Source organism: Pelodiscus sinensis, chromosome 5, assembly GCF_052426305.1.
Source record: "Pelodiscus sinensis isolate ZL-2025 chromosome 5, ASM5242630v1, whole genome shotgun sequence".
Classification (NCBI taxonomy): Eukaryota; Metazoa; Chordata; order Testudines; family Trionychidae; genus Pelodiscus; species Pelodiscus sinensis.
Genome location: NC_143056.1, coordinates 60,233,100 through 60,248,181, shown reverse-complemented (window position 1 = coordinate 60,248,181; position 15,082 = coordinate 60,233,100). Strand labels below are relative to the sequence as shown.

The following is a 15,082-nucleotide window of genomic DNA, read 5'->3' as shown; positions in this document are numbered from 1 at the left end:
GTGTGTGTGTGTGCAGGCTTCTTCAGGCCCCTTTCCTGCACATGGGAGCCCACTGCGGCTGAACACTTCCCTGGCCTGCTTGTCCAGAGGGAAGAAGCAGGCAGGATGGTCCCCTGGGCACCACAGGGCTCCTGCTCTTGGGACATCACCATCCCCTGTTCCAAGGACAGCTGCTTGCTGCTCACAGAAGAGGGCATGCCCTCAGGAACAGTGTCTGCAGGAATGACTTACTGCCTCTCCCTCTTGTCCTCCACAGATGGACCAGCCATTGCTGAAGGGTGAGCCATGCCAGCCCAGCCAGCTGACTGAAGCTGGGGAAGCCGCAAGCACTAGCAGATCCACCATGACCTCATGCGACAGCACATTGCAGTCCTGTGAGGCATGCAGCAAACAGTCGCCCAAAAGGTTTGTGATGATGCCGAGTGAGAATCACCACCTGCATGCGAACCCGGTTCAGGTGCACGTTGAATTGTTCCCTGCTCAGGTGTAGGTGGCAAGTGTAGGGCTTCATGAGCCACAGCATCAGTGGATAGGCCACGTCATCCACGATGCAAGTCAGCATCTGCACATCCCTAACTGCAAAGTCCTGCTGGGGGAAGAATGTTTCAGCCTGCAGTAAATGCTAGAGTTCCTAAATATGTATGCATCATGTGTCCTGCCCGACCACCCTATGTCTGAAAACTGTCCCCAGTAGTCAACTAGAGCCTGCAGCACCATGGAGAAGTAGCCCTTCCTGTTAATAAATTGGGTTGCTCTATGGTGTGGTGTGCAGATCGGGATGTGTGTCCTATCGATCGTTCCTTCACAGTTTGGGAATCCAAGGGCAGCAAATCCGGCCAAGATGGGGTCCAGGTCTCTGAGGTGGCAGCAGGACGGAATTGATGGCCTTCCCCACCTGCAGAAGGACACATAGAAACACACAAAACAGAGAATGAGAGGGGGTGACTGAGCCCTTGGGAGGTGCCCACCTCCCTCCCCTGTCCTCCAAAGACCCTAGGAGCTTGCCCCATGAGGCCACCCCCGGCAGCAGTTCTGTGCGAGGGCGGGCCTTGCCCCTACTCCCACTCCACTCCCTACTCCCCCTCCCCTTTCCCGAGGGTCCCTCTTGTCCCCTGAGAGTGCCTTACCTCCATAAAGATGACCTCAATGGTGGATTTCCCCACGCCGAACTGGTGTCCTGCTGAGCTGTAGCTGTTGGGGGTGGTGAGCTTCCATACAGCAATGTGACCCTCTTCTCCGGGGGATGGCGGGCCTCAGGTGGGTGTCCTGTCATTGAAGGGCAGGGCCGAACCAGGCACACAGCTCCAGGAAGGTGGCCTTCCACATGAGGAATTTTTGGAACCACTGCTGGTCGTCCCATCGCTCCATCACCAGGTGGTCCCACCAGTCGGAACTGGTGTCCAGCCTCCAAAATTGCCTCTCAACCATGAGATACGGGGGCAAGGGCATTGCTCCCACATCCAAACAGAGGTTCTCAGTGCTGAGCTCTGAATTGAGCTGGGGCAGGACTGTCATGAAGATCTGTTGAAAGTGTTGCAGAAGCTGCATCATTACAGTGTGGGGCCATCGCCTGCCTCGGGCAGCTCCAGCTCCATGGCAAAAAGAGAAAAAAATGCTGTGGCATTCAAGAAAGCTGGGCAACCAAAGCACACACTACAAAAGTTTTGCTGTCCCTCAGAGAGGTAGGCAAGCAAGCAGCAGAACCTGAGAAATGGCTGTCCAGGGGGGTCCCTTTAAGCACACATCTCAGATAGACTTAGGCAACAGCACCCGGAAGTAACCGCTGACCTAATGCCCTGACAGAAGTGGTTCCAGGTGGCCTTTTATGCGACAGAGCATCAAGTGAGTGTGGATGCTTTCTTTCAAACAAGCTCATCGCTTTTTTGATCTGTTTTTGAAGTGTGGACGCTCTCTTTCGAAAGAAGATTTTGCTGGAAGATCTCTTCCGAAAAAGCTTCTTTCGAAAGAAGCTTGCAGTCTAGACGAACCCTGAGGCTGTTACTGCTGGGGCTTGGATCTAGCAGACTGCTTTGGCGGCTGCTGTTGATTGTCTCTGGAGGGGAGATATCCTGGCTGTGCCTATGGCTGGGAAGAGCTTACATAAACCTACACAGGAGGTGACTGTGAGTAACTTGGCTGTTTCGAAAAGTGCTGCCTGGGATGGAGCACAAAAGACAAACTGACTCTGGGTGCAATGAGAGCCAAAGTGGCTGCCCAGAGAGGTGCTGGCATTTGGTAGGGCCTGTTCCAGTGGCAGAGGGATTTTGCAGCTGGCTGCTTAGCTTGGACTGACAGCACTGTGCAGGTTCTGTGTGTCTCCACTCCAGCTGCAGACCTTCAAGCGCACCCATGCAAGCAAGTGTCTGGGACTCTGAATCCAGAGGAGTGCACACTCGGGGTGAGATAAATGGTGGCAGGGTAAATACTAGATGGATATGTTTCCTTTCTTTCTGTGTACTTTTTAATTGATTTTGTTTACTTTTAATCTGTTAAACCTGGTTTCTTTAAGTTAAGTAAAGGTGTGTTAATTCTAATTTAACCAATTAGATATATTTTATTTATAATTGTTGTCTTAGAGTTAGTTCCAGGTTATTACTGGAATAATTGTATTCCTGGAGGCTCCCAAGGCACACCATAAACAGGGCCATCCAGGTGGAGGCACCGCCATTGTATATTCTTTAGGAGCAAAGGACTGCAGCAAGGGTTTGGATGGGGAATCCCGAACTAAACATCACCACTGGGGTACTCAGGATCTCCTTTTATGTTAAAAACACTAGGCACCCAGGCACATATGTGAGTGTGACCTGCTCCCGAGTAATCCAGGGAGGAAAAAGGGGGGTTACATATCTTTATTCTCACAAATGGAGGTAGAAGAGTGAAATTTCCAAAAATGAATAAGTCCCATTTTCAAAAGTGACTTAGGGCTTGTCTATAGCAAGTTAGAGAAATGGTCAGAGGTAAACAGGATGAGGTTTAATAAAGAGAAATGCAAAGTGCTCCACTTAGGAAGGAACAATCAGTTCCATACATACAAGATGGGAAGCGACTGTCTAGGAAGGAGCATGGCGGAAAGGGATCTAGGGGTCATAGTGGACCACAAGTTGAATATGAGTCAACAGTGTGATGCTGTTGCAAAAAAAGCAAATATGATTCTAGGTTGTATCAACAGGTGTGTTGTAAGCAAAACTCGTGAAGTCATTCTGCCGCTCTACTCTGCACTAGTTAGGCCTCAGCTGGAGTACTGTGTCCAGTTCTGGGCACCACATTTCAAGAAAGATGTGGAGAAATTGGAAAGGGTACAGAGAAGAGCGACAAGAATGATTAATTAAGGTTTAGAGAACATGACCTATGAAGCCAGGCTTCATGAACTGGGCTTGTTTAGTTTGGAAAAAAGAAGATTAAGGGGGAACATGATAGCGGTTTTCAAATATCTAAAAGGGTGTCACAAGAAGGAAGGAGAAAATTTGTTCCTCTTGGTTACTGAGGACAGGATAAGGAGTAATGGGCTTAAAGTGCAGCAGGGGAGGTTTAGATTGGACATTAGGAAAAAATTCCTGTCAGGGTGGTCAAATATTGGAATAAATTGCCAAGGGAGGTGGTGGAATCTCCCTCTCTGGAGATATTTAAGAACAGATTAGATAGACATCTGTCAGGGATGGTGTAGACGGAGCTTGGTCCTGCCTTGAGGGCAGGGGGCTGGACTCGATGACCTCTTGAGGTCCCTTCCAGTCCTATTATTCTATGATTCTATGATTCTATGATACAGTGCAGCAAAGCACACTTGAGATACCTGATTGATATAGTGCTCTAACATGCTATGCTCTAATTGCCCAGTGTAGATCTTGGCAGTGTGCTTTAGTTTGTATTAACTTAACTTCAGACAGGACTATATCAACATACACTAGGTCCCTTTTAGAGAATGTTGGCAGAGTCTATACAGATCACTCTGATGTGCAATGTTGATAAGCCATAAGTCACTTAAGAGTGAGTGAGAGTTTTGCCATTGACTTCAATAGAGCTAGATTTCATTCTAAGGGTATGTCTTCACTTTAATGATTGCAGCACAGGTAGGTATACCCAGGGTAGCTTTAATCTAGATAGCATGGCTAGCAATAGTAGTGAAGATGTGTCATCAGCATGGGCTAGCAACCTTAGCGTGAATCTGGAGTGTCCAGCGGTCTTGTAGTTGGGAAATGCACTAAGTTCTCTCTAAGCTGTAATGCTATGCAGCCACACAGCAGCCTATCAAAACCTGTGCAGGCTGTCAGGGCTGTAGTGGATTGAGGCACTTCTCCCCTGGCCCAAGCCTCTGACCTGCCATGGTGGGGAAAGGCACCTCTCCCCCAGTTCAAGAGCTTCTGCATGGCGAGAGAGCTAAGGGAGTCCTCTTTCCCTGCCACAGCCCTGGGGCAGCCTGCAGCTCAAACCCCTCATCCTGGCCCCACCCAAGAGCCTGCACTGCCCGCCAGAGCTCTCACCCCATCCCACACCTCAACCCTTTGCCCCAGTCATGAGCCCCCTCACATACTCCAAACCCCTCATCTCTAGCCTCACCCCAGACCCCGCACCTTCATCCAGAACTCTAACCCTCCCTCACTCTTCACCCCTTGCCTCTACCTCTGCCACATGAATTTTGTTATGTGCACCAAGACATAACAATTTTGTTATGTGTCCCATGGGAAAAATTAAAGAGCTCATTGGTGATGAACCAGAGTACATGATGTGCTACCATGTCTTTAGTAGTGGTGTTATCTGGGCTAGCTATCTTAAAGCTAGCATGGACACCTGTCTGCTAGAAATACACCTTCACTCAGCAATGAACACATGTACCTAATGTCATTGAAAGTCAACTAAAGTTCAGCTTCTGAAACATAGACACTTTGGCAAGTTTTAACTCTGTCATTTGTTGTTTTGTTTGTTTTCTGTTTCCTCTTAAAATGTTGACAGTCCTGAGAGTGTCTTATGAGAGATTTTTTCAGGAATTTAGACTTTAAAAACCATCTTGCTTGCCATATTACAGAGATTACAAAGAGGATACTTATTTCCTTACTAATCAAGAGATGTGGCTTCTCCCCTAATATGTGTCAAGCCTCCTCCCTAGTGCTTTTTCTTTTGGAGTGGCTTCTCCCCTCTCCTTGCATGGGATCAGACTCTTGTGGTAGTGGGACCAACACATTTATAAACTGTGAGTTCAACTGGAATGAGTAACTAAAAGTTCATAAAGTGTCATATAACCTTAAAAATGTTGATGGGAAAAAGTATGAAAGGGAGACAGACTGAATTAGGCTTAGTGATTTAACCTGGAATGTGAGACTTTAGTACACACACACTTTGTTCTTTTCCTTCCCTACCTTTTTCTTCTTTCTTTTTTCTCTCTCCTTTTTCCTTCCATCTTTTAAGAGTCAGGCTTAGCTGGCCTAGCTTGTATTTTGCAACATTGCTTACAAGTCTGTGATCAGAAAGGCCTATAAAAACAATGTCCTAAACAGCCCAATTCCAATGTATGTTGGCCACGTCTCAAAATGACTGATCAGAACAAGCGCCAGATCTGTGTTTCTTCAGCAGTGAGATTGTGGGTCAACACTAGAGAGAGAAGCTGCATTTTCTAGCTTTGCTGTTCTTTTTTCTTTCTGCGCGTGCATGTGTGTAATTTCTAGGAAATGGAATCAGACTTTAACAACAGCAAGAGCCCATTTCAATTGATTTCTTCTCTTTTCTCCAAAAAAGGGAAAGTCAAAAAGGCTTTTAAGTAAGGATTATTTTTCCTAAAGATTTTCTCCAGCTAAAAGGAAAGGGAGCAAAAAATGCTGTTGAAAGGAAAGCCTCGCTTTATGCTTTACATTTCAAATGCTTTAACTGATTTTACATCTTCCCCATATCTTTAATAAAAGGTTAAATGATGTTTAATCTGTGTTTGCCATGGTACTAAGCAATCTGAGGTCTCTGAATAGCAAGCTCAGAACACTGTTTAATATTGGACATGCTAACACAGTTAATTCTTTGGGTCTTTATAGTTCACTTATATTAATACAACCATTCTTGTTATATTAATACAACTTCTCACTGTGCCTGAGACACAAAAGGTGCTATTCCTTAGGAAAATGAATTAAGTTGTTAATGGGCACGTGATATAAAGCTCAACACATGAGAAACTATAAAGTACAGCAACATAAACTTCACGATGGAATGACACACTGAAAAATAGTATTTGGTGAGGGAAAGGGGAAAAAATAACTAATACGCACTAAACATTGTCAAAACAATAAATCCCCCCACATCACAAAATGTATACTCTTCTTTTTGTTTTTGAATATGAATTTTACCCACTGAACTAAATGAAAAGCTTTTTACCCTATAAGTTAACAGAGATAGAGATACTTGACTCTTCCCTAATAATAAATCAAGTTCTGACTGCATGACTAAGACTTACTTACATTTATAATAGTGACAGAAACTATTTTAAAGTAAACTACATATGCAATTTCTTGTGATTAATTATTGCTGATAAAAGCTCTTGTGATCTACTGAAATTTTGAAACAGACTTATGATGAATGGAATGATTCCTTAAATCTGACTAATACACAATTTATTCAGTCTCTGAAAATCCCATTATGTGCAAAATCAAACCACATCATTGAGGTTTAAAAAAAATCATAATCTAATTATATACAAACCATGAATAGTCTCTGACATTCCATTCCATATTATTTAGGAAAATATGCTTATGATATGATATGACTAAGATGTACTTTATGCAAGACAACTCATGAAAGGTATCATTGGTAAGGTTATGATTTACTGACTATGATAGTTCTATTTATATGTGTAAGCAGGGTCAGGATAAGCTCTATTCTGACATCTGGTGGTGAATTGTGGCGAGTGGTGCAAAAAGTCTTTAGGGGTTGATCTCATTTGCATAGGCACACCCACCCCGCCTAGTATGTGCTCACAGCAGCCCAAATGGTCACTTTGGCCACTGTGGGATCCCTAGTCTCTCTGTTATTGAGGCAGGGGGGATAAAGTGTTGTTACCCTGATTATGTAAATCAAGGACAGTGGAATAGTGGAACTGTTTATGACAAAGGGATTCGCCATAAACTAAGTAGCACTCACTAGAAAAGGGGCATGGGTTCCAAACCCAGTCAAGTTGAGAGAGGCTGGGGATAGGTCTTTGTACCTGGTGGTGGGGTGGCCCTCTCTTAGTGCCTAAACAACACCAATTGTACCTTCTCCACTGTGGAATATCAGAGCTAATTTGGATTCCATTAGGAGTCTAGTTGCAAGCTGCTGAGCTGACTTCACTGTGGGCCAATGAGTACTAGCACTGAGGCTGTAAATCACTGTGTGCTGAGGGGAGCCTGGTGCTATCCTGAAGAAGAGCTGAAATCACTGTTGCTGGGGGTGGGGGAGCCTGGTGCTATACTGCTGAACTACTAGCAGAGCAGCTTGCGGGGATGACTGGCGGGGGCAGGCGGCCAGTGGAGTAGCTTCAGGAACAACTGGCTGGCAGCCAGGGGCGTGGACTGAGATGGCTGGTGGAGCAGAGCAGTTCGTGTGATGGTTGGAGTGGCTCACGGGACAGCAGGTGGAGTGTGGCGGAGTGACTCGCGTTGATGGCGGCAGCAGAACCCTACAGAGAGGTGGAGCTGTTGGTGGACCACATAAGGTATATCAACCCCCGCCTCCACCATTCCACCCAGGTTGGGATGGTAAAACCCTGCTGGGTGAACTTTTGAACCCTGGGGTAGCACTGACCCGGGGCAGAGATTCTTGGGGTATTGGACTTTTGGGGACTTTGGGTGATTTGTGACTGGGGGGTGGGTCTTTGCTCATGTTTGGTTTATGAATCTGAATTGTGGTGTTTTCCCACTTCAATGGTGATGTCGGTTACCTCGTGTTATTAAAGATTTGCTGCTATACCGAGGCTCTGTGCTTGCGAGAGGGGAAGAATTGCCTCTTTGAGGCGCCCAGGAGTGTGTGTAAGATTTCCCAGGTCACTGGGTTGGGGTTCGAGCCCGTGTTGTATTATGTTGTTGGGAGGAGACCCCTACATACTGAACCCGGCCCTTGCTGCTATTAGCTCAGCCTGGCAGAAGGGTTACATATGCATGTATCATTTTTATATCTGAAGTTAGGAATATGGACTAATTTATTTGTAATTCAAACACATTCTTCTTCGAGCAGTGTCCCGTGGGTGCTCCACTACAGGTGTCGGGCTTGTCCCGATGCCACAGATTGGAGATCTTTTCCAGACGTAGTCCACCGGACCACGCATGCATGAAGTGCGGCTCGTGCCTTTTCGCGCCGTTTGTGTGTGCACAGTCCAACTCCCACCAGGTCCTCCTGACCGTACTCATCCATGGTCGGAGTTAGGACTCTCTCTGACAGAGAGTATATGTGTTAATTCAATAGTTGTTAGGTGTGTGTTAGTTGTTATTTAGTCAGTAGTCATAGTTATTAAAAAAAAATTCTTCTTCTTAGTGTAGTTCTGTAAATAGTTAGTTAACCAAAATGCCAGGATCACCTGGCTTCAAAAAATGCAGTTCTTGCCGCGAGGCAATGCCCGCCTCCGATGGCCATTCCCTCTGTATTAGATGCCTCAGGGAAGGCCACATCCCACAGATATGTCCCCACTGCTCGAAGCTCACAGCCCAAGCAAGGAGAGACAGAGACATTCACTTAAAAATGCTCCTTTTTGACAGTGCATTACAGCTGCAAAGTACTGATCCCCAGCCACCTCAACCCTTGGGGCCTGTAGACCGGCCCACGAAGAGGAAGAAGAGACCATCTCCTTCCTGGTCCCTTCCTCCTGGATGGGCGTCGGCGACAAGCCAGGCACCTCAGGCATGTCCTGAGAAGTCAAAGCAAAGCTGAAGCAAGTCGGCTCCAAGCCCATTGGTATTGGGCTCCGCTTTCTCTGTTCTACCGGTGTCCCTTTCAGCACCAACAGCATCTATAGCCTTGAGAACATTGCCTACCCTCAGAGGCTTCCCGGCACCAGAACGCCCCCTTACACCGAACAGCTTGCCAGTACAAGCTGCTTGCCGGCACCGAGATGTTCCCCAGCACAGAGTCATTCTCCAATATAAAGATGCTTGCTGGCACCAATTTGTCCCCCGGCACAGAGGCTCTCACCAGCACTGAGACGATTGCCAGCACCGAGACAATCACCAGTATCCAGAACTTCACCAGCGCTGAGATGTTTACCGGTGCTGAGCCGCTTGCCAGCACCGAGACGCTGACCGGGACTGGGATGCCCTTCTGCAGCTACATACTCACCTGTTCCACTGGCTACAGTCACAGTGGAACTTGTTCCTCACACTACAATTTCCACCCTGGCTTCCTCGCCGCCTGCTCAGATTATAGTGACCCAGCATAGGGCTAGCAAGCAGCCAACTTTGTCACCCAGCCCTGAATTCTCACCAGAGCTACCATCACCATTTTCATCGTTCTTGAGACGTTCGCCGGCGTACTTTCACAGATGCCATCATTCTTCACAATCACGGCACCATTACCACCATGACCGTCGATCACCTAGTTACACCACACACTATATGGGAAGGTCCATTTGCTCAGTTCACCCACCTTATTGACCCATTCAGACTATTACAGAAGATCACGTTATTCCAGATCACCATACCGTTATCACCGGTCTTCATCGCACATCGCCACTCATATTCGCCTCATTGGCAGGTGGCACCATCCCTTTCACCTCACAGCTCCCATTCCTCGGTCGTCGAGGAGCGCTCATCACCTCCCCCATCTTCAAGACCACCGACCCCATTGGGGGTCCCACCTCATCCTAGGGATGTACAACAACCTCCTTCTACACAGGAGCGTATGGAATGTCAATCCCCGTATGGACTATTCCTCTTTGTCCCCAGACAAGGCAGTCTTCCAGGGTGATATCTCCCCTTCCAGCTATTTGCACCAACTTCAACAGCTTTTCAAAAGTCGCGGATAGTCAACGGGTGCAACTTGGGAAGTACAACAAAAACATCACCATCTCCTACACAACATTAAACAATCACACCAGGACAGAATTGACCACTTGATGACACTATCCTTGAAATAGTAGATGACATCTGGCAGCTACCAGCATCCATTCCGCCCACCAGCAAAAAAGCGGACAAAAAGTATTTTATCCCCTCAAAAGGGATGGAGTTTCTTTTTACTCGTCCACAGCCTAACTCATTGGTTGTGGATGCAGTACAGCAGAAGGCAAAAGTGCCTCTACACAAAACCACTGCTGCTGATAAGGATAGCAAGCATCTGGACTTGATTGGCCGAAAAGTATATCTTTGGCAACACTGACACTACAGATGGCTAATTATTCCACGTTACTGGCTAACCATAATTTTGATAATTGTGCCACTTCTAGAACACCTTCCCGAAGCCAATAGGGACATCCTAAAGGCAGTAGTCCAGGAGGGATACGCAGCCTCCAAGACGGCTCTACATATAGCCCTAGACACTGCTGACACTGCGGTGTATACAACAGCTACCTCAGTTGTCATGCACAAAGCATCCTGGTTACAGCAGTCATCTGCCCCTAAAGACCTTCTGCCAAGGGTTGAGGACCTCCTCTTTGACAGGCATCTATTTTCAGAAAAGACTGATCATCTGTTCCATTCAGGGAAAGACTCCAGGACGACCCTTAAGACACTGGGAACGTACACACCGCCTTATCGCTGGAAAAGATACACTCCGTACCAGAGACAGAGACCCTTCCTTCATCAATCACCAGCATATAGACCTCACAAGCAACAACGAGGCAGACAACTCCAGCAGAGGAAGCGATCCCCACCGAAAGCGTCCACCCACTAGAACACCAGGCAACAGGTTTGATGCTTCCGTCGAAGGACTGAGAACCATTCCCATCAGCAATCATGCCTGTGCTTCAAATACGGTCTTCCATCACTATTTGAGACCTTTCCTTCAACGCTGGGCCCATGTTATGACCGACAAATAGGTCCTCCAGACTATCCAGCTAGGCTACATCATTCCATTCACATTGCTACCCCCCATCCCTCTCCCCCTTCAGGGACCCATCTCATGAGCCCCTGCTCAGGCAGGAGGCTATTTGTCTACTCAACATTGGAGCAATAGAGATGGTCCCAGACGAATTCAGGAGCAGGGGATTTTATTCCCAATACTTTCTAACAGAAAAGAAGTCGGGGGATTGGAGACCAATATTAGACCTCCAGGGTCTCAATCACTACCTCCGGAAACAGCGATTCCGCATGGTCACCCTAGCTACAATCATCCCAGCACTTCAGGGTGGAGATTGGTTCATGTCTCTCAATCTCCAGGACACTTATTTTCATGTGGCCATCCACCCAGCCCACAGATGATTCTTACGTTTTCAAATCGGTGCAGACCATTTTCAACACAAGGTCTTGCCTTTTGGTCTCTTGTCAGCTCCAAGGGTTTTCTCCAAGTCCGTAGCTGTAGTTATGGCATACCTTCGCCACCTTGGTATAATAACTTTTCCCTATCTCGATGACTCCCTAATCAGAGCCCCGTCATCTGTAGAGGCACTTCATGCCACAAATACCACAAGCGCAGTTTTTGAAGCATTGGGTCTCATTCTTAACGTTCCAAAGTCATCTATGAATCCCCAGCAATCAATACAGTTTATTGGGGCCCAACTCGACTCCATCACCAGACAAACCTTCTTACCAATAACCAGATTCCAAATAATTCAGGATTTGATTCAGGTGCTGCTGACCAGCCCGAAGGTCTCCATATTACAATTCCTACAGCTCATGGGGCATATGGGGTCCTCGACTTACGTCGCCAAGCACGCAAGGTTACATTTTCGGCGCCTTCAGCACTGGATGCCAAGGATGTGCCCTCCTAACACTCGCAATGTCTACAGGACAGTAGCAATACCTTCCCAGGTCAGAACGTCACTAGCCTGGTGCACCGTTTCCAACAATCTGATGTCAGGAATACCTTTCCACCATCCTCAGCCAACAATGCAGCTTATGAACGAAGCATCACTCCTCGGATGGGGCCCCCACCTCAGACACGAACAGGTACAGGACCTATGGTCCCCTGAGGAATTGTTGATGCACATCAACCTTCTAGAGCTTAGGGCAGTCTACAACTCTTGCCAACACTTTCTCCCGATTATCCAAGGCCAAGTCATACGAGTCCTCACCAACAATATGATGATGGTTTACTATATAAACAGAGAGGGAGAAGCCAGATCCCATTCGCTATGCACCGAAGCTATACACTTATGGAACTGGTGCAACCGCCACAAGATCTCTCTCACCATGAATACCTCCCCGGTCATCACAACTGCACAGCCAATGCCCTGAGCAGACATTTTTCGCTCAATCATGAATGGGAATTTCATCCCAAAGTACTCTCCACAATATTCCATCATTGGGGGTTTCCGACAGTAGACCTCTTTGCTACACACCGCAATGCAAAATGTCCTCAATACTGTTCGAGAGCAGGGATTGGATGCAATTCCAAAGGGGATACGTTCCTTTACAGCTGGAGTCGCCATCTTTTGTACACGTTCCCCCCCTACACCCCTAATACCCAGGGGTGTAGAGAAAATTCTCTGGGATGGAGCCACGGTAATTCTAATAGCCCCCTGCCATGACAGACGTGGTTCCCATACCTGCATTGTCTGTCGGCTCATCCTCCATATCCTCTACCCAGACGCCATGACCTGCTCACGCAGAACAACCTCTCTCTGCTCCATCCGCAAGTCGACCATCTGGCACTCACGGCATGGTACCTAGTTGATTCCAGCAAACAGAGATAACATGCTCACAGTCTGTTAAACATATCCTGTTACACAGTATGAAATCATCCATACATACTACCTACCTCCACAAATGGTCTCGCTTCTCTTCCTGGTGTTCTCAAATGAACTTAGATCCAGGTTCTGCTCCTATCCAATGAATTTTAGATTACCTTTTACACCTCAAGGACTCCAGCCTTTCCTGTACTTCCATCAAAGTGCATGTTGCTGCAATATCTGCCTTTTGCCATTCCGTGGATGGATATTCGGTATTTTCACACCCCATGATGAAGAGATTCATGAAGGGAATGGCTAACCTATTTCCACATCACAAGCAACCACCGGATCCTTGGGATCTGGAGATGGTCTTGAATGCATTAATGGATAAATCCTTCAAGCCTCTAGCAATATGTGCCCTTCAAACCCTTTCTATGAAGGTTATCTTCTTGCTTGCAATAACTTCGGAAAGAAGAGTTGGCGAACTAGCCACCTTAACAGCTTCACCTCCATATACGGTGTTCACCCCCCAAGGGATCATACTACACCCACAATGTTCTCTTCCCAAGGTGAACTCTCAGTTCCATATAAATGAGCCAATAATCTTGCCCACCTTTTACCCCAAACTGCATCTCTTGCTGGAACAGACACGCCTACACACTCTGGATGTAAGATAAGTGCTGGCTTTCTATATTGATAGAACTAGACCCTTCTGAAAATCTAACACGGTTCTAATATCAATGGCGGAATGTTCCAGGGGTCACCCACTATCCGCACAACACATCTCCTTGATTATCGTCGACTGTATAAGAAGATGCTATCCCCTGCGAAATAAGCCACTACCATTAACAACAAGAGCACATTTGACTCAAGCGGTAGCAGCCTCCACCACTTTCCTCAGAGGAGTACCGCTGAAGGATATCTGCAGAGCTGCTACATGGTCGCCGAACTTAACGTTTGCCAGACATTACACTATCTCCAATCTCCTCATACCAGACTGGGCAGTGGCATCAGCAGTGCTGTCCACAGTTATGGCCCATTAGCTCCTAACCCTCCTCCTTCTCAAACTACTGCTGTAAATTCACCTACAGTGGAACACCCACGGGACACTGCTTGAAGAAGAAGAAGAAGTTGTTACTCACCCTGTGCGGTAACGATGGGTCTTCGAGATGCGTGTCCCATGTGTCCTCCTCGACCCCCACTACTCCCCTCTTCGGAGTAATTCTATTTTATGTCTTTGATAACAATAGGTTCAGGAGGAACTGGCAGGAGCGGGACCGCGCACACACAAATGGCGCAAAAAGGCATGAGCCGTGCTTTGTGTATGCGTGGTCCGGTGGACTACGGCTGGAAAAGATCTCCGATCTGTGGCACCGGAACAAGTCCAACTCCTACAGTGGAGTACCCACGGGACACGCATCTCGAAGAACCATCATTATTGCACAGGGTGAGTAACTTCTTTTCACTTTGAGTAAGCTTACAGCTAACACTCCAGGTACTATAATGGTAATGTGAGACAGAGCTTCTGGCCTATCAGTAAGGACAGTAGACTGTGAAAAGTTTTGGATTTCCTGTGGGTGCTCTGTACTGTCATTGACTTATAAATGCTGTTATGCTACAGAGTCAGGTGACCTGGTCTCCTGATGGTAATCTCCATTTTGGATTGTTGAACTGTTCCACCCTGAGTTGGGGAATTCAAAGAAAGGATCCCCGCCTTATGGAAATTCTTTGTGAGGTGGGGAAGGAAAACAATGTCTTTAGTTTGCTTTACCTCTGGCTTCCCACCCACTGAGATACTTGACAATTTGAAAACTGGCAATAAAAGGATGTGAATTGAAGGGCAAGAGGGATAAAACTGCTGGACTCAGGTTAAAAGATATATGGCCTCTGAAATACTCTACCTAAACAATATCTATGAATTATTATTTGTAACCAATCTCTTTAGTGAATCTGTCTCTGTGTGCTTGATATTATTTTCTTAGTAATCTGCTTTGTTTTGTTTGCTACCTCTTCAGCCACTTAAAATACACCACGTTGTTGTTAATAAACTTATTTCTAGTTTATAATGTAACCCAAGGTATGTAATTTTTAATTGGGGAGGGTGTAGGTTGTTGTATATACTTTCCTTCATGGTGAGGGAGGAGGTGCATTTTACATAATTTAGGGTTTGTACTCCAAGGGACGTGCATATCTGGGTCCTGTAGTAAATCTTTTACATAGAGCCTTCCTAATCTCATCATCCATATTGTTCTGCAGCTGGGTGTGGCCCTACCTGTTTATTACTGGAAAAGGCTTAAGAGCCATGCTCAGCAAGACAAA

The 15,082-nt window shown here is 46.7% G+C and overlaps 1 long non-coding RNA gene across 1 annotated transcript in view; it reads left to right on the top strand.

Moving 5' to 3' along the window:
* LOC106732083 (uncharacterized) overlaps positions 1-15,082 on the top strand; it is a 469,210-nt gene that overhangs the window by 222,914 nt on the left and 231,214 nt on the right. Inside the window, exon 7 of the long non-coding RNA XR_016349643.1 lies at positions 257-405. This is a non-coding gene — a long non-coding RNA (uncharacterized LOC106732083). The remainder of the gene's footprint in view (positions 1-256; positions 406-15,082) is intronic.